The sequence below is a fragment of the Schistocerca nitens genome, chromosome 7 (genome assembly GCF_023898315.1).
Source record: "Schistocerca nitens isolate TAMUIC-IGC-003100 chromosome 7, iqSchNite1.1, whole genome shotgun sequence".
Taxonomy (NCBI): Eukaryota; Metazoa; Arthropoda; class Insecta; order Orthoptera; family Acrididae; genus Schistocerca; species Schistocerca nitens.
The window spans coordinates 409,681,612-409,704,102 of NC_064620.1; the positions used below are offsets into that span (position 1 = coordinate 409,681,612).

The window sequence follows — 22,491 nt, forward strand, 5'->3', positions numbered from 1 at the left end:
ATGCTGTATGTGAATAAAGCACGCGCTCTGAGGATTCCGTACAAACATTATTATGTATATAGACACTTCATGCCCAATGGCCTTGCCGCAGTGGTAACACCGGTTCCCGTCAGATCACCGAAGTTAAGCGCTGTCGGGCTGGGCTAGTACTTGGATGGGTGACCATCCAGTCTGCCGAGCGCTGTTGCCAAGCGGGGTGCACTCAGCCCTTGTGAGGCAAACTGAGGAGCTACTTGATTTAGAAGTAGCGGCCCCGGTCTCGTAAGCTGACATACGGGCGGGAAAACGGTGTGCTGACCACAAGCCCCTACATTTAAGCATCCAGTGACGCCCGTTGTTGAGGATGACACGGCGGCCGGTCGGTACCGTTGGGCCTTCCAAGGCCTGTTCGGACGGAGTTTTTAGTTTAGACACTTCATCCATATTGAGAATCTCGACGATTTTTGCCTGTTATCGACATTGATACTGTGAAGAAATCGGTCCAAGGAATTTTAGGACCTTCGACAATGTTCTACTTTTATGTCTGAAGTCAGATAACAAATGACAAAATAAATATTTTTTTCATGTCATAAGATTATGAATTAATGAATACTACATGTTGACAACCCTTTTTCGTTTGATAATGTTGTCTTATATCTGTGGATTTGTCTGTCCTTTCCAACAGTCAATTGACAGACGAAATACCTCCACGTAAGACGTCAAATATTTTATGACAGAGATCATTCTGAGTTTCCTAGATTTTGATGAAGTAATGACGGCATTCCTGTATTTTGTCACGTACGCAACCACCATATTTTCCTTTGTCTTTCCTTTTCCTAGCTTTCATGAAAACATTACTAAATACAATGTATTCAGCAGTTTCTTGATTTTTTTCGCAGTGTAAGTAATGTAAAATTTGAAAATTAGAAACAGAGCGACTCGAACCCATCACCCTCGGATTATCATTCTGTAGTCTCCACGCTGAGCCACCGCTGCCCGACACGCGCCAAAGATCCTATTTTTTCTAAGCGTTTGGCCATCTAGAGCTCCCATTTCTGACACATTCATTTGTCGGCAAGCCCTGTACACAGAATGTTCGTTTTAACTAAAGACGTTCAACCATCTCAAGAACATCGGACCAAAAGAAAATTCCAATTCCAGTTTGTTTGCCTCGAAGGGGGACATCCAACGATACCACACACGACCAGCCATCTCATCCCAAGCATGGGCACGGCGGGGAAAGGGGGGGGGGGGACTTTGAAATCTTCAATGAGAACCCTGTTTCTTATTGAAGATTAAGAGTCTACAGCAAAATCTACATGCGATTTGAACTGTTGAAAGGGTTGGGGGTGGGGGGGGGGGGGGGGGGGGGATGGACGAACGGAAAGGGAAGGGATTATTGACATCAGCTGCATCAGGACTTCGTGTCGCATCAGCGCGACGAGTGGAAATGTGTGCCGGACTGGGATTCGAAGCCGTGATAACCTGCTTACTGGACAGATAAATACGGTGTCCGGGTGGCGCAGTGGTTAACCTAACCATTGCGCCACCCGCAACTGCGTTGATTATCTCGGTACGCCTTCCGGCCGACACACGTTCCCACCGAGTGCCATCTACCCTTAGGCCCTCCCCATGTCCTCAATGCTCCATGCTCGCTACTGTGTGCTCCCAGCAGGAGGTCGGACGTATTTTTGCATCCGCATTGAAGAAGGTGAATCTATTGTCCATCTAGGCGAATCAATTATGTGAAGCAACAGACACCACATATTCATATAAAATCCACACACGTTTTGTCTGAAGCATTTTCTTCCTTTCGCCACAAACGTCGCTGTAATCAGAAGAGTAAAAATGAGTACTCAGTCGTAATTTACGACATGCTACTCAAAAATGGTTCAAATGGCTCTGAGCACTATGGGACTCAACTGCTGAGGTCATTAGTCCCCTAGAACTTAGAACTAGTTAAACCTAACTAACCTAAGGACATCACAAACATCCATGCCCGAGGCAGGATTCGAACCTGCGACCGTAGCGGTCTTGCGGTTCCAGACTGCAGGGCCTTTAACCACACGGCCACTTCGGCCGGCCACATGCTACTCTATAGCCCTTGAATATCCAACGGTACTTGGGAACCCACCTCCTTGCAGCGAGACTAGGACAGGCCAGTATTTCATAACTTCTTATAGGAAACCCTATTCGCAACATTGTAGTCCTCCTATATATCGAACAGGGGACTACTAGACGCGCCTCCTTGGCCGTGTAGCGATCTACGACATATCATAACAGGCAGTACACTGCCTCGTCTCGTGCAGACGTAGAACATTACAATACTTGCGCAATGTGCATTGCCTCTACATCTGCCTATTACAGACGTGCAAGTGGATGATGAATGCTCCAAACATAGGAGAAAAAATTGGAATGAACATGATTTGCGGTGACTCGAAGATAAATGTTGTGGCTGTTATTGCCTTGTATGGTTCAAATGGCTCTGAGCACTATGGGACTCAACTGCTGTGGTCATCAGTCCCCTAGAACTTAGAACTACTTAAACCTAACTAACCTAAGGACATCACACACATCCATGCCCGAGGCAGGATTCGAACCTGCGACCGTAGCAGTCGCACGGTTCCGGACTGCGCGCCTAGAACCGCGAGACCACCGCGGCCGGCACTGCCTTGTATGCCTAGCGTTTTCCAGAGAAAACTCGCTCTCGTTCGTTCTTTTACAAGGTTTCGAAAGCCTTTATGTCTGACAGTAGAGTACAGATCCGCAAAAAGAAACGAAGCAAATGTGTTGCAGGCAGCTAATGAAATAGCTCTTCTAGCGGCAGTGTACCACAACCCACAGAATTAGCGCCCGGCAATTACACCGCGATTCCGATATGTCCGTAGGTAATATTGTCACGATACTGGATCGTAATAAATATCGTCCATATCACGCGTTATTGCATCAAGAGCATTTTGGAGCCGATTTTCATAACCGAGCGCTGTTTTGTGAATTGGTACGTCAACAAATGCAAACGTGCCCCACGTTCTTTGCCGAGGTACTATTTCCGATGAGTCTACATTCACCAACTGTGGTAGCATTAACAAGGCATAAGACGCATTACTGGAGTGTAGACGTCCCCCACTGGTTATGGAAAGTTGACAATCAACATCCTTTGTCGGTAGAAGTATGGTGCGGCATCATGGCGAACAAACTCATTGATCCGTATTTTATCGATGGCACGTTGAATGGATGCAAATATCGAATGTTTTTGGAACAAGAACTACCCGCGCCACTGCAGTATGTTACCCTGGACGTTCGAAAACGTATTTGGTTTCAGGATTGCAGCTGCCCAGCGCATTAGGCAACTGAAGCAAGGCAGGTATTAGACCGTGTTTACAATTGACGGTGGATCGGCAGAGGCGGCCTTATTATTTGGCCCGCTAGGTCGCCGTATCTGATGTCGTCGGATTTCCTTCTGTGGGGATATTTAATAGATAAGGTGTTCCAGCAAGTGGTTCTAGGCTGTGAAGACATGGTCGGCCGCACTAGAAACTCCTGCCTCAGAAACGCCTGCCCTGCAGATATGCTTCTGCCCTGCGTACGGTGGCTCGAAAAGCGGATCACTAAGTGTACTGATGTTGGCGGTACTATGAACACTTACACTAATTAGAAAAGTAGAGCAGCATTCGCCTCGAGCCACGGCCACAGCGGCGCGTCGAGTAGTCTCCTGTTCCATATGTCGAATACGACGTTGCAAATAGGGTTTCCAAAGAAGTTATGACGTACTGGCCTGTTCTACCCTCGCAGCGTGGAGGTGGGGGTCAACCATGCCACCGGATATTCAATGGACATGGAGCAGCATGTCGTAAATTACTATTGTGTACCCATTTCTATTCCTCCGATTACGGGTGCCATATGTAGCAAAACGAAGAAAATGCTTCAGACGAAACATATGAAGATTTTGCCGTGGAGTCGTAATCTGCAATGAAAAACGGGGGTTGTCATTCGACATTTCAAAGTAGTCCCCCGCCCCCCCCCCCCTCCCACACCCACACCCACACCCAACCACACACACACACACACACTATTCAAAGTGGTGTGGAGGTGAATGTGCCCCTCCGGTACAGACAAATTGGAATCTTAACTTTTTTATGTGTAATTTTCGAAATATTTCAATGCCTTCAGTGAATATTAAGACCTTGTATAGCACAGATTTCTACGAAGTCCGCGAAGACGAGCAGCCGCGGTCCGCTTGTAAGACCAGGAGAAGCCCTGAGCGGACCTTTATCTCTTAGAGGTTGATGATTTTGTTATTGCCTATGATTACTGCTCATAAACTACAAGCTGTCATTTGCAGATATTAACTCATAATGTAATGCTACACAGGTTAGTTTTTCCTTTCGTGTGCGCTTCTTTGTGAGTTACCGTCAGAGAGTGATATCTTCTCAAACAGTTTTTGTTACTGCACTGTACCGCGAGTCTCCGTAGCAATACAGAACTCCTATAGAAACACGAAGCAGAAAGTCCTCAACGTAAAGACATACGCCTGAAGTACTTAGTGAATTAATACGCTACCAAAATTCTCACCGAGGCAAGGTAAGCGCATATAAAAACACGCCAGTAGAAGTTGAGATCGGATATTCCAGCAGCAAGAACTGAGCGAGAACGCTCAATGTCACCAGAAATATTTGACACATATACGCAGTCATACAGGAATGACTAAGTTCTCTGAAAAATAATTTTATTGCTGGCAATATGGTTGTAAGTAGCCTTTTGTCTGCAGGTGAACAGGTACTATCGAAAAGACCGCATGAATTTTACTGTGAAAAAACTACGGCACGTATTCAAAGATTTTACATCTGAAGATATAAATAGTGACAACCAAGGCATTAGGCTTCGAAAGGAAACGTTTAAGAACCAAATTAGTTTTAAATCATAAAATTATAGAACATTACGGGAACTGAACATCAGACAAGAGAGAATTAGACGATGACGACAGACTTGCAAGGCCTGTTGCAGACCAGGATGCAAAAGGTACACACTGAAGAGCCAAAGAAACTGGTACACCTGCCTAATATCATGGAGGGCCTCCGCGAGCACGCAGAAATGCCGCAACACGGCGTGGCATGACTCGACTAATGTCTGAAGTAGTGCTGGAGGGAATTGACACCATGAATCATAAAGAGTAGGAGAAGGTGGAGAGCTCTTTTCAACAACACGTTGCAAGGCAGCCCAGCCTTGCTCAATAATGTTCATGTCTGGGGAGTTTGGTGGCCAACGGAAGTGTTTAAACTCAGAAGTGTTTTCCTGGAGCCAATCTGTAGCAATTCTGGACGTGTGGGGTGTCACATTGTTCTGCTGAAATTGCGCAAGTCCTTCGGAATACACAATGGACATGAATGGATGAAGGTGATCAGTCAGAATGCCTATGTACGTGTCACCTGACGGAATCGTATCTAGACGTGTCAGGGGTTCCATATAACTCCAACTGCACACGCCCCACACCATTACGTAGCCTCCGCCAGGTTGAGCAAAATGGCTCTGAGCACTATGGGACTTAACATCTGAGGTCATCAGTCCCCCAGAAATTAGAACTACTTAAACCTAACTAACCTAAGGACATCACACACATCCATGCCCGAGGCAGGATTCGAACCTGCGACCGTAGCGGTCGCGCGGTTCCAGACTGAAGTGCCTAGAACCGCTCGGCCACATCGGCAGGCCAGGTTGAACAGTCACCTGATGACATTCAGGGTCCATGGATTCATGAGGTTATCTCCATATGATACATGTCCATCCGCTCGGTACAATTTGAAACAAGACTCATCGGACCAGGCAACATGTTTCCAGTCATCAGCAGTCCAGTGTCGGTGTTGACGGGCCCAGGAGAGACGCGAAGCTTTGTATCGTGGAGTGATTAAGGATACACGAGTGGTCTTCGGCTCCGAAAGCTCATATCGATGATGTTTCGTTGAACGGTTCGCACACTGACACTTGTTGATGGCTCAGCAGTGAATTTGCGGTGTATTGCACTTCTGTCTCGTTGAACGTGAAGAACTGTATCAAACCAGCCTTCGGACGAACAACAACAATCATAATAGCAAAATCTAATAGGAAGACGTTCGTTGCTACCATCATAAGATATCAAAAAGCTCAAAAATTATTAAAAGAAGTTTCTTTGTCAATACTTAAAATTATGTTTAATCCATTTTTTTATTCAGGTAGTCTCACACTTCCAAAGAAATCACTTGCTGACAGATGTGAATATTACCGAACTATCAGTTTAATAAATCATGGTTGCAAAATACTAACACGAATTCGTCAAAGAAGAATGGAGAGACTGGTAGAAGCCGAACTAAGGGAATAATAGCTTGGATGCCGGAGAAACGTAGGAACACGCGAGGCAATACTGACTCTACGACTTCTCTTAGAAGATAGGTTAAAGAAAGGTAAACCTGCGTTTATACTATCGATTTAGAGAAAACTTTCGATATTGTTGACCAGAATACTCGCCGGCCGGTGTGGCCGTGCGGTTCTAGGCGCGTCAGTCTGGAACCGCGAGACCGCTACGGTCGCAGGTTCGAATCCTGCCTCGGGCATGGACGTGTGTGATGTCCTTAGGTTAGTTAGGTTTAAGTAGTTCTAAGTTCTAGGGGACTGGTGACCTCAGCTGTTAAGTCCCATAGTGCTCAGAGCCATCTGAACCAGAATACTCGTTTTGAAATTCTGTAGGTCGCAGGGGGAAAATACAGGGAATGAAAAGCTATTTACAATTTGTACAGAAACCAGACGGCAGTTATAAGAGTCGGGGGGCATGAAAGGAAAGTAGAGGTTGAGATGGAAGGGAGACAGAGTTGTAGCCTATCCCCGATGTTATTCAATATGTACACTGAGCAAGCAAGCAAAATTTGGAGTAGGGATTGATGTTCGGGGAGAACAAATAAAAATATTCAGGTTTGCCTATGACATTGTAATTGTCTGCAAGTTACTTGGAAGTGCAGTTGAACGGAATTGACAGTGTTCTGAAAGGAGGATATAAGATAAACATGAACAAAAGCAAAACAAGGATAATGAAATGAAGTCGAATTAAACCAGGTAACGTGCCGAGGGAATTAGACACTTAAAGCAGTAGATAGGTTTTGCTATTTGCGCAACAAAATAACTGATTATGGCCCAAGTAGAAAGGACGTAAAATGCAGACTGTCAATGGAAAGAAAAGCATTTTTCAAGTTGATAAATTTATTAACATCGAATATAGATTTAAATGTCAGAACGCCTTTTCTGAAAGTAATTATATGGGTTGAGACCGTGTATGGAAGTGAAACATGGACGATAAATAGTTTAGACAACAAGATAATAAAAGCTCTTGAATTATGATGCCACGGAAGAACGCTGAAGATGGGTGTACGACATAACTAATAAGAAAGTACTGAACAATATGGGGTAGAAAAGGAATTTGTGGCACAACCTGATTAAAAGAAGGGCTCGGTCGATAGGACACATTGTGAGACATCAACGGATCACCAATTCAGTATTAGAGAGAGGTGTAGGGGATAATAATTGTAAACTAAGACCAAGAAATGACTGCTATACGTAGATTCAGAAGAACGTAAGTTGTAGCAGTTATTCGGAGATGAAGAGGCTTGCACAGGATAGGGAAGCATTGAGAGCTGCATCAAACCAGTCTTTGGACTGAAGACCACAACAACATCAAAAACAGTGTCACGACAGCCGCATTTATGCTTTCTTCACTACTGGACATTAAAATTGCTACACCACGAAGATGACGTGCTTAAGACGCGAAATTTAACCAACAGGAAGAAGATGCTGTGATATGCAAATGATTAGCTTTTCAGAGCATTCACACTAGGTAGGCGCCGGTGGCGACACCTACAACGTGCTGACATGAGGAAAGTTTCCAACCGATTTCCCATACACAAAGAGAAGTTGACCGGCGTTTCCTTGTGGAACGTTGTTGTGATGCCTCGTGTAAGGAGGAGAAACGCGTACCATCACGTTTCGGACTTCGATAAAGGTCGGATTGTAGCCTATCGCGATTGCGGTTTATCGTATCGCGACATTGCTGCTCGCGTTGGTCGAGATCCAATGACAGAATATGGAATCGGTGGGTTCAGGAGGGTAATACGGAACGCCGTGCTGGATCCCAAAGGCCTCGTATCACTAGCAGTCGAGATGACAGGCGTCTTATCCGCATGGCTGCAACGGATCGTGCAGCCACGTCTCGATCCCTGAGTCAACAGATGGGGACGTTTGCAAGACAACAACCATCTGCACGAACAGTTGGACGACGTTTGCAGCAGCATGGACTATCAGCTCGGAGACAATGGCTGCGGTTACCCTTGACGCTGCATCACAGACAGGAGCGCCTGCCATGGTGTACTCAACGACGAACCTGAGTGCACGAATGGCAAAGACTCAATGCCCAGGCGTATCAAGGCCGTTATTAAGGCCAGAGGTGTTTGTTCTGGGTACTGATTTCTCAGGATCTATGCACCCAAATTGCGTGAAAATGTAATCACGTGTCAGTTCTAGTGTAATATATTTGCCCAAGGAATACCCGTTTATCATCTGCAATTTTAATGGCCAGTAGTGTATTTTGTAGTTTAGTTCGCAGTATTATAGGCGCACAGCTGCTGCACTTTTCCCGCTGCGGCTCCTCAGCTCAGCGTCACGGAGATGGGCATAAATTGACGCCGGACAAGCAATGAAGAGCGCCAGTAGACGCGACGCAGAGGCAGGTTCTCAGTGCTGGAGAGACAGTCAGAGGACTCTGATGTTTTCATGCTCTCTGCAGCTACGTTCGATTTCATAACTTCGAGCGTACTAGACACGGGACAATGATGATTTTCGTTTGTCAAGATCGGAGAATTCATTTTGAGTAGACACATTTCTTTCACTCTTCCTTCTGTAATGAGGGGAAAGCGAAATGCGTAAACTCCCTACCAACGAGAAAGTTGTTTCCGACCACAGATACAAACTTAGCAACCAGTCTGCATTACGTTACAGAAGGCGCTCCTCATTCTGCAGTACGTCCGTCGCCAGATTCCACCTCTGTTCTCACTTTATACAAACAAACAAACAAACTGTTTTGTTACGACACAATGTGAGACTGTCAACCTCGCAGGTCGGCCAAGTCTGGAGGTGTAACGTAAGGGGATGGTGCTTCAGACTTAGGCTGCACTTTGCTTTGAAGCCGAAGCCACCATTCAAGGAGCCACAAAACATTAGCGGATTCCTTTTTACTACTGCTTCTTGTTCTTAATTTCTGTCGTGTCCACGCAATAGCTGCCTTAAACAGAAAATGTTACAGTGCTTTCGTCAATAACACAGCGTCAGGAAGGCATTTCCAGACGTTTTTCTGGCCTTAATAGCATATTTTATCGAGTCATAAGATGTATTTCCCACAGTTATTGTACGTTTCTTTTTTGTTATGAGAAGTATGTGATATGAAAATGCTGCTTTCGTATTCCAGCATTTTCCTTGAAACAGACTGACGAAACAGATGTCCTGTGAATATATCGTCTTTCACAAAATGCTGAGAACATATTTTTCTATGTTTTGTCGGTTATTAAATTTTCCTTTCCAAAGCGTTCATCCAGAGAGCTTTTCAAATTGTTCTGTTGAAGATCGAAAGTCAAATGACAAAAAAAAAACCACTAAAATAAAAGTAAACAGCGCAACCAAACTTCATGGATATAAAAGACAATATCCTTGAATAAGTCCACTTACAAATGGAGAGTGATTGTTCTACGCTTTACCATATTATCATAACGATTTGTACACCCGTAAATGATGCAAGATGGCATCTTTGATCAAAACATTTCCAGCAGAGGCCAATGTTCGGGGCATGTAATACGGCGGACATAGGCTGCAAATTTGTTACCTCATGACAACTCCCCTCATTGTATCTCATTGGGTGAACCCTTAATTTAATGTAATGTATTTTCAATGAAAATGCCAACGCATAGAAATAACACCATTGTTTTAAGTAAACAGTTTCGTAAAATACAATCCCTTATTCTCAAAACGTCGCTCGTGTCTCTGCAAGAAGTTCTATGACAAGATATATCCGCTTTCATTTAATCAGAACGTATGTCACTAGCATAAAATGGTTTAGCATTGGGCGAATTTATGTGAGAATGTGGCACAGATAACTCAGTCGACCAAGCTAATCGATAGCAAGCTTAGAACATTAACAGCTCGACCATAGACGAAATGTTTACGACAACATTAATTGATGGCAAGGGGGGGAGGGGGGGGTTCCACGACATTCGGATTAGATTACTTCACAGCAAATGAATACACAGTGTGTAGTGCTACCAACTGATATTAGGCTCAGATTAAGTAATGATACATCATGTAGACCTACACCCATAAGAGAAATTTAATTCATATCTAGTTGAATCAGTTGGTACCATGAACCGATTGAGCAAGTGGTTGCTACAGATGAACAGAAAAATGTACACCGCAATAATTTCTTCCATATTATAAAAGTCGATACCTTGGTCAGACAATAATTTACTAAAACTGAGTTCCGGCTTCGTTCTTGCACCCGTCATCTGACCCAAAAATGAGAAAATATAAACAAACATACATGCATCAAAAAAAGTTTTGCATCACCCCTATTCCGAGAGTTCCGGAACCTGTACAGAAAATTGGAATAGAGATCAACATAAACATCGTTTCCGCACTTTTTATTGCTCGTGAAAACTACACATTGCGTGTTGTACCACCATACAGCGAGACCTTCAGAGGTGATGGTCCAGATTAATGAATACACCGATACTTCTAATACCCAGTAGCACATCCTCTTGCGTTGATGCACGCCTGTATTCGTCTTGGCATACTATCCACAAGTTCATCAACGCACTGTTGGTGAAGGTTGTCCCACTCCTCAACGGCGATTCGGCGTAGAGCCCTCTTCGTGGTTGGTGGGCCACCAACAGCCCTTTCCAATCTTGCCCAGGCATGTTCGATAGTGTCATTTCTGGGGAACATGCTGGCCACTCTAGTCGAGCGATGTCGTTATCCTGAAGGAAGTCTTTCAAAAGACGTGCACGATGGGGGCGGGAATTGTCGTCCATGAACACGAATGTTTCGCCAATATTTTGCCGATATGGTTGCACTACCTGTCAGAGGATGGTATTCACGTATCGTACAGCCGTTACGGCGCCATAAATTACCACCAGCGGCGTACGTCGGACCACATAATGTCACTCCAAAACAGCAGGAAAACTCCACCTTGCTGCACTCGCTGGACCGTGTGTCTAAAGCGTTCAGCCTGACCGGGTTACCTCCACAAACAGGGTCCGACGATTGTTTGGTTGAAGGAATATGCGACACTCATCGGTGAAGAGAACGTGATGCCAAACCTGAGCGGTCCATTGGGCACGTTATTGGGGCCATCTGTACCGCGCTGCATGGTGACGTGGTTGCAAAGATGGACCTCGCCATGAACGTCGAGAGTGAAGTAGCGCATCATGCAGACTATTGCGCACAGTTTGAGTCGTAACACGACGTCCTGTGGCTGCACGAAAAGCATTATTCAACATGGTGGCGTTGCTGTCAGGGTTCCTCCTAGCCATAATCCGTAGGTAACGGTCGTCCACTGCAGTAATAGCCCTTGGGTAGCCTGAGCGAGGCATGTCATCGACAGTTCCTGTCTCTCTGTATCTCCTCCATGTCCGAACAACATCGCTCTGGTTCACTCCGAGACGCCTGGACACTTCCCTTGTTGAGAGCCCTTCCTGGCACAATGTAACAATGCGGACGCGATCGAATCGCGGTTTTGACCTCTAGGCATGGTTCAACTACAGACACCACGAGCCGTGTACCTCCGTCCGGGTGGAAGGGATATGCGACACTGATCGGTTGTCGGACTTCCTCCATCTAATAGGCGCTGCTCATGTATGGTTGTTTACATCTTTGGGTGGGTTTAGTGACATCTCTGGACAGTCAAAGGTACTGTGTCTGTGATACAATATCCACAGTCAACGTCTCTCTTCAGTAGTTCTGAGAACCGGTATGACGCAAATCTTTTTTTGATGTGTGTTTATCAGGAGATTTCCAGAAGTGAATATGAACATTAAATGTACGAATAAGATGAACACGTTAATTAAAAACTTATCAGCCTCACATTCGAACGTGGTCAGTACATAAAAACAAGTAGCAACAGAGAGTGCACATTTATAGATGAAATAAAGTTTACAATGATCGGCGCTAGTGTTTCCAGTAGAATTCTAGTTACAGGCTATTAAACGTACAGGTATACAAAATTGTGAAAATACAGAAGATGCTGAGTGGAAACTTTTAAGAAATTTCACAAATGAGACATCATCTATATGATAGTTTTGTTTATAAATAAATAAATCTTCTGCTACCAGTCACGATTTTTCTTTATTTTACTATTCGCACGACGCGTTTCGAGAAATAATTCCCATTTTCAAGTGCGTTTTTTGATGTGTGTTAAGCCATTTCTTTTGATGTTGTCAGTGTGTGTGAGTCTGCTTCATTTTGTTGACTTTTACTGTAATACATAAGAAACGCGATTTTTAGTTGGGTATCAATTCTTTCTGTGAGGTTAGTGGCTAAAGTTTGAGAACAATTTGTACTTACAGTTTTCTAATGGTCCATTTGTGTAGAGTCTCACACACACTTAACATCACACACAACTTGTACACTTTACACATCGAAAATATCTTATATAAACAAAACAGTTACAAAGATCTTCTTACAGGTAGTTCACAGAGATAACATTACAGGTCTTCCACAGATTATGATATGCTTTTGTACAGAGGTTATTTATCTTAACAGTTTGATTTTACAATTGTGCTTATTTATATGTTTTACTATTTTTATTGCAGTATATTATCGAAACATCTGAAGAAATTCACTGATTCACTTTCAAGTTTTTCATTTAATATTTTATCTTCATATTTTCTGTAATGTGAATATATCTCCAGTTCTTCAAGCAAATCCATTTTATGTCCTTTATTTAGTCGGTGGAGTACTTTGACATTTTGCTCTATTTTTCCAAATGGGTGTCCTGTATTATGTATGTGTGTTGCTATTGCTGATGCAGTGTGTTTGTTGTGTGTGTATGCTCTAATGTGCTCTGTGTACCTGGTGTTAATATTTCGGCCTGTTTGTCCTACGCAGAACTTGGAGCATTCCTGGCATGTTACCTTGTATATTCCAGAGTCTGAATATGGATCATGATTACACTTTATATTATGTATTAGTTTTTGGTGTAGCTTATTGGATGTAGAAAACCCAACTTTTACTCTGTGATTTTTGAAAATATTTGCTATCTTCTGTGATACATTGCCTATGTATGGAATGCTAGATATATATTTGTTTTTCTCTTTTTCTTCTGTGGTGCAGTTTGTACCTGGGTTTCTCTTCACTTTGTCTAAGATTGTGTCAACCATGGAAGCATTGTAACCATTGGCAACTGCAATCTTCTTCACTGTGTTTATTTCTTGTTGCATATTTTCCTGGTTCAATGGTATTTTAGTTGCCCTATGCAGCATTGACCTGTATGCTGCCTGTTTATGGATATTTGGGTGACATGAGGTTGCAGGGATTGTGGTGTCAGTCATTGTGTTTTTCCTATAAATTTTGAATGTGCATGTGTTGTTGTGTCTTGTAATATTTAGGTCCAGAAAGTTGATACTTTTATTTTGCTCATGTTCCACTATAAATTTGATATTCTCATTTAGATTATTGAAATGATTAAGAATGTCTGTGATGTCTTTGGTATCTCCTTTCACTAACAGTAGTGTGTCATCTAAATATCTCCTATAAAATAGGTTCTAGCAGCAACATAGCAACACTTATAAAACACAAAGCAGAAAAACTCTGGCTGAAAACCGAAATAAGGCATTTACATAAGAAAAAGGGCTTACTAAACAGAAAGCTACTCAACATGCAGATAGAAGCAGCAAACAACATGGAACCTACAGTTTATGACAGCATTTGCAGGCATATCCAGGACATAGTCGACAAGGAGTACTTGACCATTTGCAACACACATAACAAGAAGCTACAGACCTTGACATCCAAACAAGACAAGAGATCCAACCTTGAGATAACTGACAAAAGCAAACACACATTTTACAGTAAAGTGGTGAACAACACTGACATAAAGTTCAACCAAAGAGAAAACGATCTACTCCAAAAAGGACTAAAATACAACGTAAAACCTAACCTCAACAACGATACACTGAAACAGGTTATAGCTGCAACTAAAAGTGCAGCAGATGCTGCAAAATTAAATTCAAATACAAAAGCAGCAATAGGTCACAAAGTAAGCAAGCTTCTTGAGAAAGAAATGAATAAAGATAAGTTTAGATCTAAATATACAGTAAATGATTCAAAAACTTTAAAATCTATAAATAATAAACTGAAAAACAACCAATCCATAGTTGTAAAGTCAGACAAAAGTAATACATTAGTTGTGATGAAAGAAAAAGAATACATAGACAAAACAAATGAATTTTTTGCTGCTAATAACATTCAGCACATTGAAAAAGACCCAACCAAACAATTCCACAGTAAAATTAAGGAACAATTAAAGAACACACATTTTCTGTTGACAGAAACTGAAAAGAAATACCTTAGATGTATGAATCCAAAAGCACCACACCTAAGAGCACAGCCAAAAATACACAAAAATGGAAACCTGATACGTCCTGTGGTCAACTCTATAAACAGCCCAGCATACAAACTGTCACAAAAAGTAAATAACATACTGGTGAAAAATTATACATATGAAACAACATATTCCATAAAAAACAGCATGATTCTAGCCAAAGAACTAAAAACCAGAAAACTGCCCCAAGATGCACAGTTTATATCACTTGACATCACCAACCTTTATTCAAACATACCCATACAAGAAGCTCTAACAGTAATACAAAAGAACCTTATGCAACACAAGAAACTTTCATACACAGAGATTGTCGAATTTATGGAACTCCTTCAGCTAACCCTAAGTTACAACTACTTTACCTTTAATGACAACATTTATAAGCAACCAGATGGCCTAGCAATGGGATCATGTATATCCGGTACCATAGCTGACATATACATAAATCACTTAGAACAAAAATTATTTGACAACCAAGAACCTTGCCTAAAGAAAATATAATTTTATAGGAGATATGTAGATGACACACTACAGTTAGTGAAAGGAGATACCAAAGACATCACAGACATTCTTAATCATTTCAATAATCTAAATGAGAAAATCAAATTTATAGTGGAACACGAGCAAAATAAAAGTATCAACTTCCTGGACCTAAATATTACAAGACACAACAACACATGCACATTCAAAATTTATAGGAAAAACACAATGACTGACACCACAATCCCTGCAACCTCATGTCACCCAAATATCCATAAACAGGCAGCATACAGGTCAATGCTGCATAGGGCAACTAAAATACCATTGAACAAGGAACACATGCAACAAGAAATAAACACAGTGAAGAAGATTGCAGTTGCCAATGGTTACAATGCTTCCATGGTTGACACAATCTTAGACAAAGTGAAGAGAAACCCAGGTACAAACTGCACCACAGAAGAAAAAGAGAAAAACAAATATATGTCTAGCATTCCATACATAGGCAATGTATCACAGAAGATAGCAAATATTTTCAAAAATCACAGAGTAAAAGTTGGGTTTTCTACATCCAATAAGCTACACCAAAAACTAATACATAATATAAAGTGTAATCATGATCCATATTCAGACTCTGGAATATACAAGGTAACATGCCAGGAATGCTCCAAGTTCTACGTAGGACAAACAGGCCGAAATATTAACACCAGGTACACAGAGCACATTAGAGCATACACACACAACAAACACACTACATCAGCAATAGCAACACACATACATAATACAGGACACCCATTTGGAAAAATAGAGCAAAATGTCAAAGTACTCCACCGACTAAATAAAGGACATAAAATGGATTTGCTTGAAGAACTGGAGATATATTCACATTACAGAAAATATGAAGTTAAAATATTAAATGAAAAACTTGAAAGTGAATCAGTGAATTTCTTCAGATGTTTCGATAATATACTTCAATAAAAATAGTAAAACATATAAATAAGCACAATTGTAAAATCAAACTGTTAAGATAAATAACCTCTGTACAAAATCATATCATAATATGTGGAAGACCAGTAATGTTATCTCTGTGAACTACCTGTAAGAAGATCTTTGTAACTGTTTTGTTTATATAAGATATTTTCGATGTGTAAAGTGTACAAGTTGTGTGTGATGTTAAGTGTGTGTGAGACTCTACACAAATGGACCATTAGAAAACTGTAAGTACAAATTGTTCTCAAACTTTAGCCACTAACCTCACAGAAAGAATTGATACCCAACTAAAAATCGCGTTTCTTATGTATTACAGTAAAAGTCAACAAAATGAAGCAGACTCACACACACTGACAACATCAAAAGAAATGGCTTAACACACATCAAAAAACGCACTTGAAAATGGGAATTATTTCTCGAAACGCGTCGTGCGAATAGTAAAATAAAGAAAAATCGTGACTGGTAGCAGAAGATTTATTTATTTTTAAACAAAACTATTGTATCTACAGTCGGAGGCTTTCAGAAACCATTTATAATCGATCAAATCAAATAATCTATATGTTTATACAAGGGCCGTCCAATAAGTATGATACCCTATTTTACGTCTGCCAAATATACTGTGCCCATGATATGTGAGAGCTGGCGAGTTTGACTGGATGTGTTGACAATGCTGCTACCTGCTTCCAATGCATACTGCAGTATCTTGCCCGTATGCTGCCAGACAACAAGGAGTTAATCACTAGCAAGTGTAGCAGTGAGACTTGGGTCCATCGTTCAATCCTTGAGACAAAAAGGCAGAGCGTGGCACTGAAGGATCCTGGCGAAAGATCCCCCCCCCCCAAAAAAAAAAAAAAAAAAAAAACGCAAAGGTCACACATCCGGCAGAGAAAGTTACGGTAACCATCTTTTGGAACTGTCAGGGGGTGCTACTTGTTCACTACCTGCCTCGCAACTCCACAGTGAATGCGGGGAAGTGCAGTAACATCTTGAGGAATCTGCGAGATGTTATCAAAAGAAAACGTCCTTCCCACAAAAACGCACAGAAGAACACTTGCACCACTAACACGATCTTGCGTAACAATGCTGGACATGCCCTTGTAGGGAAAGAGTTGGAAACACTCAGCGCACCCAGGAGCGAAGTCGAACATTGTCTTGGTGTTCCAGGTGTTATGGTGTGGGGGGGGGGGGGGGGGACACACATTGCATGGGCGTACTGACCTCCAAATCTTTGAAGAAGGAGCTTTTGCCGGTCACCGCTATTATGACACTGTACGCCAGGTGCAGAACTTTTCAGAGGTGCATTCGGCACTGACCTCATTTTTATAGACGATAATGCGCGACCGCATCGAATAGTGCAGATGGAGGAGCTCTTAGAACAATGCGATATTCTGGGAATGGACTGGCCTGCCCGTTCCACCGACTTTAATCCCATCGAGCACGTGCGACATGCGTTGGGGAGATGGATTGTATCACGTCCATATGCACTGCAAGCAACGTCGTGGTTACTAAGTGCTCGTCTTACAGAAGTAATTGACTTTGCCATGATTTCTTCTACCGCAGTCCGATCCACACGCCTATATGAATGACGTTCCGCTACTGCAAAACCTGTAGTAAAACCAGTAGAATTGTACGAATTTAACGGGTGCAACAAATGTTTTTCAGTATCAGGTTAACAGAGCAACTGATAGAAAAGTATTTCGTGAGTGAAAACTTCGATATATTGACACTTGTTTGATACAAAAACACAGCGAAGCTCGTCCTAATCTTCAACACTCACGTGCAATCACAATCCCTCATAATAGTCAGCTTATAGTAACCAACCGAACCCGTTACCGAAAGGATTACCAAACGGATAATCTGAGCCTGCAGGATCGCTCAAATGTTACACAATTTCACCACTACGGATGTTTGCGATCACGGCTTGTATTACATGCCACGCGCATTTTGGTTATTCAAAAGTCACAGTTTACATATTAAAATCCAAATTTCATATGTTCGTTTTCTCACACGTTCGCATCCACGTTCAATGTTTTACCTTTATTCTGCAAAATTATCATATTTATTCAGAGCACTTCGTATCTGCATCCGAACACGATGACGGCTGAGTTCCGAAACCCCCTTTAGACTTAACAAAGAAATTCTCTGGGCCACAAAATACGCGCGAAAGTACTGGCACGTGATTGGCTGGCGCACATCATAGCCAATCCGATATTAGTATTAAATCGTGCAATCCCGCGTCTTTTACATATGATCAGTCACAACTTAATTGCTTTTATAAACGGTTTACTAAATGAAAAAATGTAGAAACTACAAAAATATCGGAATAACTCCCTCTTTAAATAAAAGAATTATCGTAAAATAGTTCTTGTTTTCCCAGTCCCATAAACCCCCAAGAGTATAATTAACTTTCTCTCTACAATCACAGTTCTCAAATTAACGTACACTAAGTTGATAGACATAACCAAATTCATTTAATATCTTACTTTCCATTTACACCATGATTCACATTAAGAAACAAATTAGCAATAATTAATTATATTCGCAATAATCACAATAACTACAGATTTCTTTCCAGAATATGTTCCAGCTACTTGATAAATGTATAGTCCGTAAGAAGGTGGCACTTTCGGCCACAGTGACAACTTCCTGCAGCACATCTGGAGCGCATCTGTGATGCGATAATTATGACTCGTTGTCTACAGCCATCTGCTCGCTACCGTCTCTTACTTAACACAGACACCATATGAAGCGTTACTGATCACTAGTTGTCAACCGCACTACGTATGGTACGCCCTGTCTCAAAAAAGTCCTTAGGAACCTTGTGGGCTGTATGGGAGGACGCTGCAGTGAATGCATTGCCATCCTTGGTGATCACACCCTGTATTAGGACCTTTTGTAATGTCCAGGGGACCATTGTAAGCCGCAGTTGCTGCAGTGTAATTACTGTCTTTGAATAAAAATGTCATTTAAGTTAGTCTGTGTATTTCTATCAGCTAGCTTCCGTACTACAGCAGTTCTGTCTATTAATGGCCCAAGTTTCATTGAACTATATTACTTGGCAGTGACACGTTATATGAAAGTTATTTTCGTCATTACATTTTGCACACAAGTTTAGTAAAATACACTGTATTGTCAGAAAAGAATGTACTAAGCGGTGTTAATCTTCGTTTTTCCCTTTGTGAATTGGCGTTGACGATCAAGAACGAATCATTTACTATGCGACAGAGTGCATAGTTCTAAGTTCTAGGGGACTGATGACCTCAGAAGTTAAGTCCCATAGTGCTCAGAGCCATTTGACAGCAAGGATTTATTGTACAAATGTCACATTACTTTCGTCATGTAATATAACAGAATACTTACGATTTTCTGGTTCACAGAAAGGAAAGGGTAAAGCACCAAAGAGGCAGCTTCGACTTTGCCCTTGATAATGGAAGCAAGATCAAAGAAAAATCAAAACACGTTCATAGGATTTGTCGACCTGAAAAAGGCGTTCGACAATGTAAAATGGTCCAAAATGTTCGAAATTCTGAGAAAAATAGTTGTAAGGTGTATGGAAAGACAAGTAGCGTACATCATTTACAAGAATCAAGAGGGAATAACAAGACTGGGAGGCCTCGATCGAAGTGGTCGGATTAAAAAAAGATTTGTCAGGGATATAGTCTTTCACCCCTATTGTTCAATTTATGCATCGAAAATGCAATGATTAAAATAGAAGAAAGGTTCAAGAGTGGGTTAAAATTGCGGATGAAAGGATATCAGTGATAAGACTCTCCGATGACTTTGCTATCCTCACTGAAAGTGAGAGGTTGATCACACCACACAACATGGCACCTGCAGCCCTGCCCTTTCCTATACACCGTAATCCATAAACCAGTCTAATGTTTATATGGTAAAGTTTACCTGTATCTGCAGTAACATGTGAGGAATTGAAGAAAGTAACACTGTGTTTAAGTTTGTTTTCAATGAAACACCACATTTTCCACATTGTTTGCAGCACACATTGTTCTCCAAAACGTCTGATAATAAAGAGACGTTGACTACCTCATATTTTGTAGTCCCAGCATTTAGTTTCTTGTATTCTTCTTCAATTCCAGCTAGTTTTCTTCTTGAAGCACTTTCCGGTGTAGTGGCAGCAGCATCACTCAATGTATCACTACCAGTGTTGAGGTTAGTCGCTACTGGGACATCAGATACTGATGAAGATGAATCAGACGAATTTTTAGTACACTTTACTTTCTTACGCCAATGTACACGCTTTCTAAATACCTTCAGACTAGGTCTTGGCATGTTGAAGGAAAGAAAACTCAATGACTTCTCCACATACGACTTTCACAACAATGATATGGATGTACTCACAAAGGAAACAATAAAAATGGTGCAGAATCTATTGTCAACTATCTAGCAGTGTAGCCAACAGAAAAGCTAACTCTCTTGTGCTCATTTATATCTCTGGCAAGGCTGTCTATATCAGGTATATTTCGCGTCTCATATACAAGGTGCGGAACATCGTGTGTCGAAATTATTTTAAAAAATTATTTAAAATAGTTCTATTCACGTCATCCAAATATTTTATACATGGTATTAAACGGGAGAGTCTAAATTTTTCGAAAATGCATTTACCCAAAAATCGATTTTTTCATCGAAAAACTCATTCCGTATACCCTTAACCGTTTTTCTGAGAATTATTTTGAAACTGTTTACCGTAAACTGTAGCCCGTGTGTCTCCTGTATTCACTTCATCAGCACGTCCTCGACCGGCATTTGTGACAGACGTTGTTCGCCGCCCGCTGTGATGTCCGTTACTCCATTATCAAACTTCTTCTTCCCAAACGCCGCACATCGATGTCCATTACAGCGTCAAAGTACACTTTCTTGATGAATAATTTTAAAATACCTTTAAAATTATTGGCGAAGAGGTGAAACATTGAATTTTTCAAAAATTGGTAATGGTGGTTGTGGTGGTAAGTTTCTACGGGACCAAACTGCTGAGGTCATCAGTCCCTAGGCTTACACACTACTTAATCTAACTCAAACTTACGCTAAGGACAACACACATACACCCACGCCCGAGGGAAACTCGCTAAAAACGCCAAAAAAAAATATGACCGCGGTTTCACTATCGTCGGCCGAGTTTGGTGTAACAAAGACGGCGGGCGAAATTCAATCTAGATCAACGGTATCATCTTTGTTCGATGGGATCATAGAGTAAATATCTCTGGAGTGAGCACTGCGTTCTGCGCGTGTTGTCAACATTAAACCAGGATAGTCGCGTGTTTTCGGGACTTCGCTGTGCGTGTGTGCTTTCTGCAGCGCTTGTAGTTTATAACATCAAGAGTTTTTGTTGTGTTTCACCGTTTGTTGACAGTGTAACAGCGATGGTGAATTACTGTTGTTGCTATGGAAGCAAAGAAAAATATGTGAATGGAGGGATAGTAAGTTTTCATGGGTATATACCATGTAGCTCTAATTATAGTTATCATATTAATAAGAGACACTGTATATGTTTAAAAATTTCGAGACGCATTATAATTGAGGTTTGATTCTGTAAACCTATTTTTCTACGATTTTATGACTATATAATAGATATTACGGCTCGTACAAAAGCTTACAAACAATCGCTTCCTCTCGTAAATTTGCTAGTGGAACAGGAAAGGGAATGGTTAGTTGTTTCAGCAAATACTATCTATCCTCCATGCATTTATCAGTGACTTGTCGATTATGTATATAGATTACTCAGTCTACTCATTTTTTAATAAACTGGGAGCAAGTACGTAAAATGCGTTAAATAAATACTTCAAAGTGTCACCAGTAAGAAAAATTGTGCTTTAGGTCGCAAAAACGAGAAAATAAATACGCAGAAATAAGGACGTATTAGCAGGAACATAATCGCTAATGTGTGGCAAATTCGGTGTTTTTCGAACACTTGCAAAAGTACTAGCGTACTGTCAAGTCGTTTTGCAAGACTATCACAGCAAAAATGTACGTAAGGCTCTGTAATACTATAAAGTGCTGTATCATACCGAAAACTACCAAAAATCGAGTGCATCTGAACTGTGACACCTATCGCAAAGAAGCAGGATGTAATATCACTTGCCCTTGAAAGTTACGTAGCTGGTTACTTCCCGGTATCAAATGGATACTGTTAAAATGTCTGCGCAACATTTATAAATAATCCACGACACGTACGAAAAGAATCCGTCTGTACTAGGGATGTAGTGACATTCTAAATATACAGGGCGCTATACGGACAAACACACGACGTCCCGAGATCACGTGACCAGGCCGGCAATGTATGTTGACAACACAAAATCTGTTCTGCGCATGTGAATGCTCACTCCAGAGATATTTACTCTATGGATGGGATAAGCGTAATTGTTTGTTACAAAGGA

The 22,491-nt window shown here is 41.5% G+C and overlaps 1 protein-coding gene and 1 pseudogene across 1 annotated transcript in view; one reads left to right on the plus strand and one right to left on the minus strand.

Moving 5' to 3' along the window:
- The window catches only part of LOC126195214 (ATP-binding cassette subfamily G member 4-like), a 299,475-nt gene that overhangs the window by 228,982 nt on the left and 48,002 nt on the right, over positions 1–22,491 (minus strand). The gene's annotated exons all lie outside the window — the stretch shown is intronic.
- On the plus strand, positions 73–190 carry LOC126196051 (5S ribosomal RNA; annotated as a pseudogene).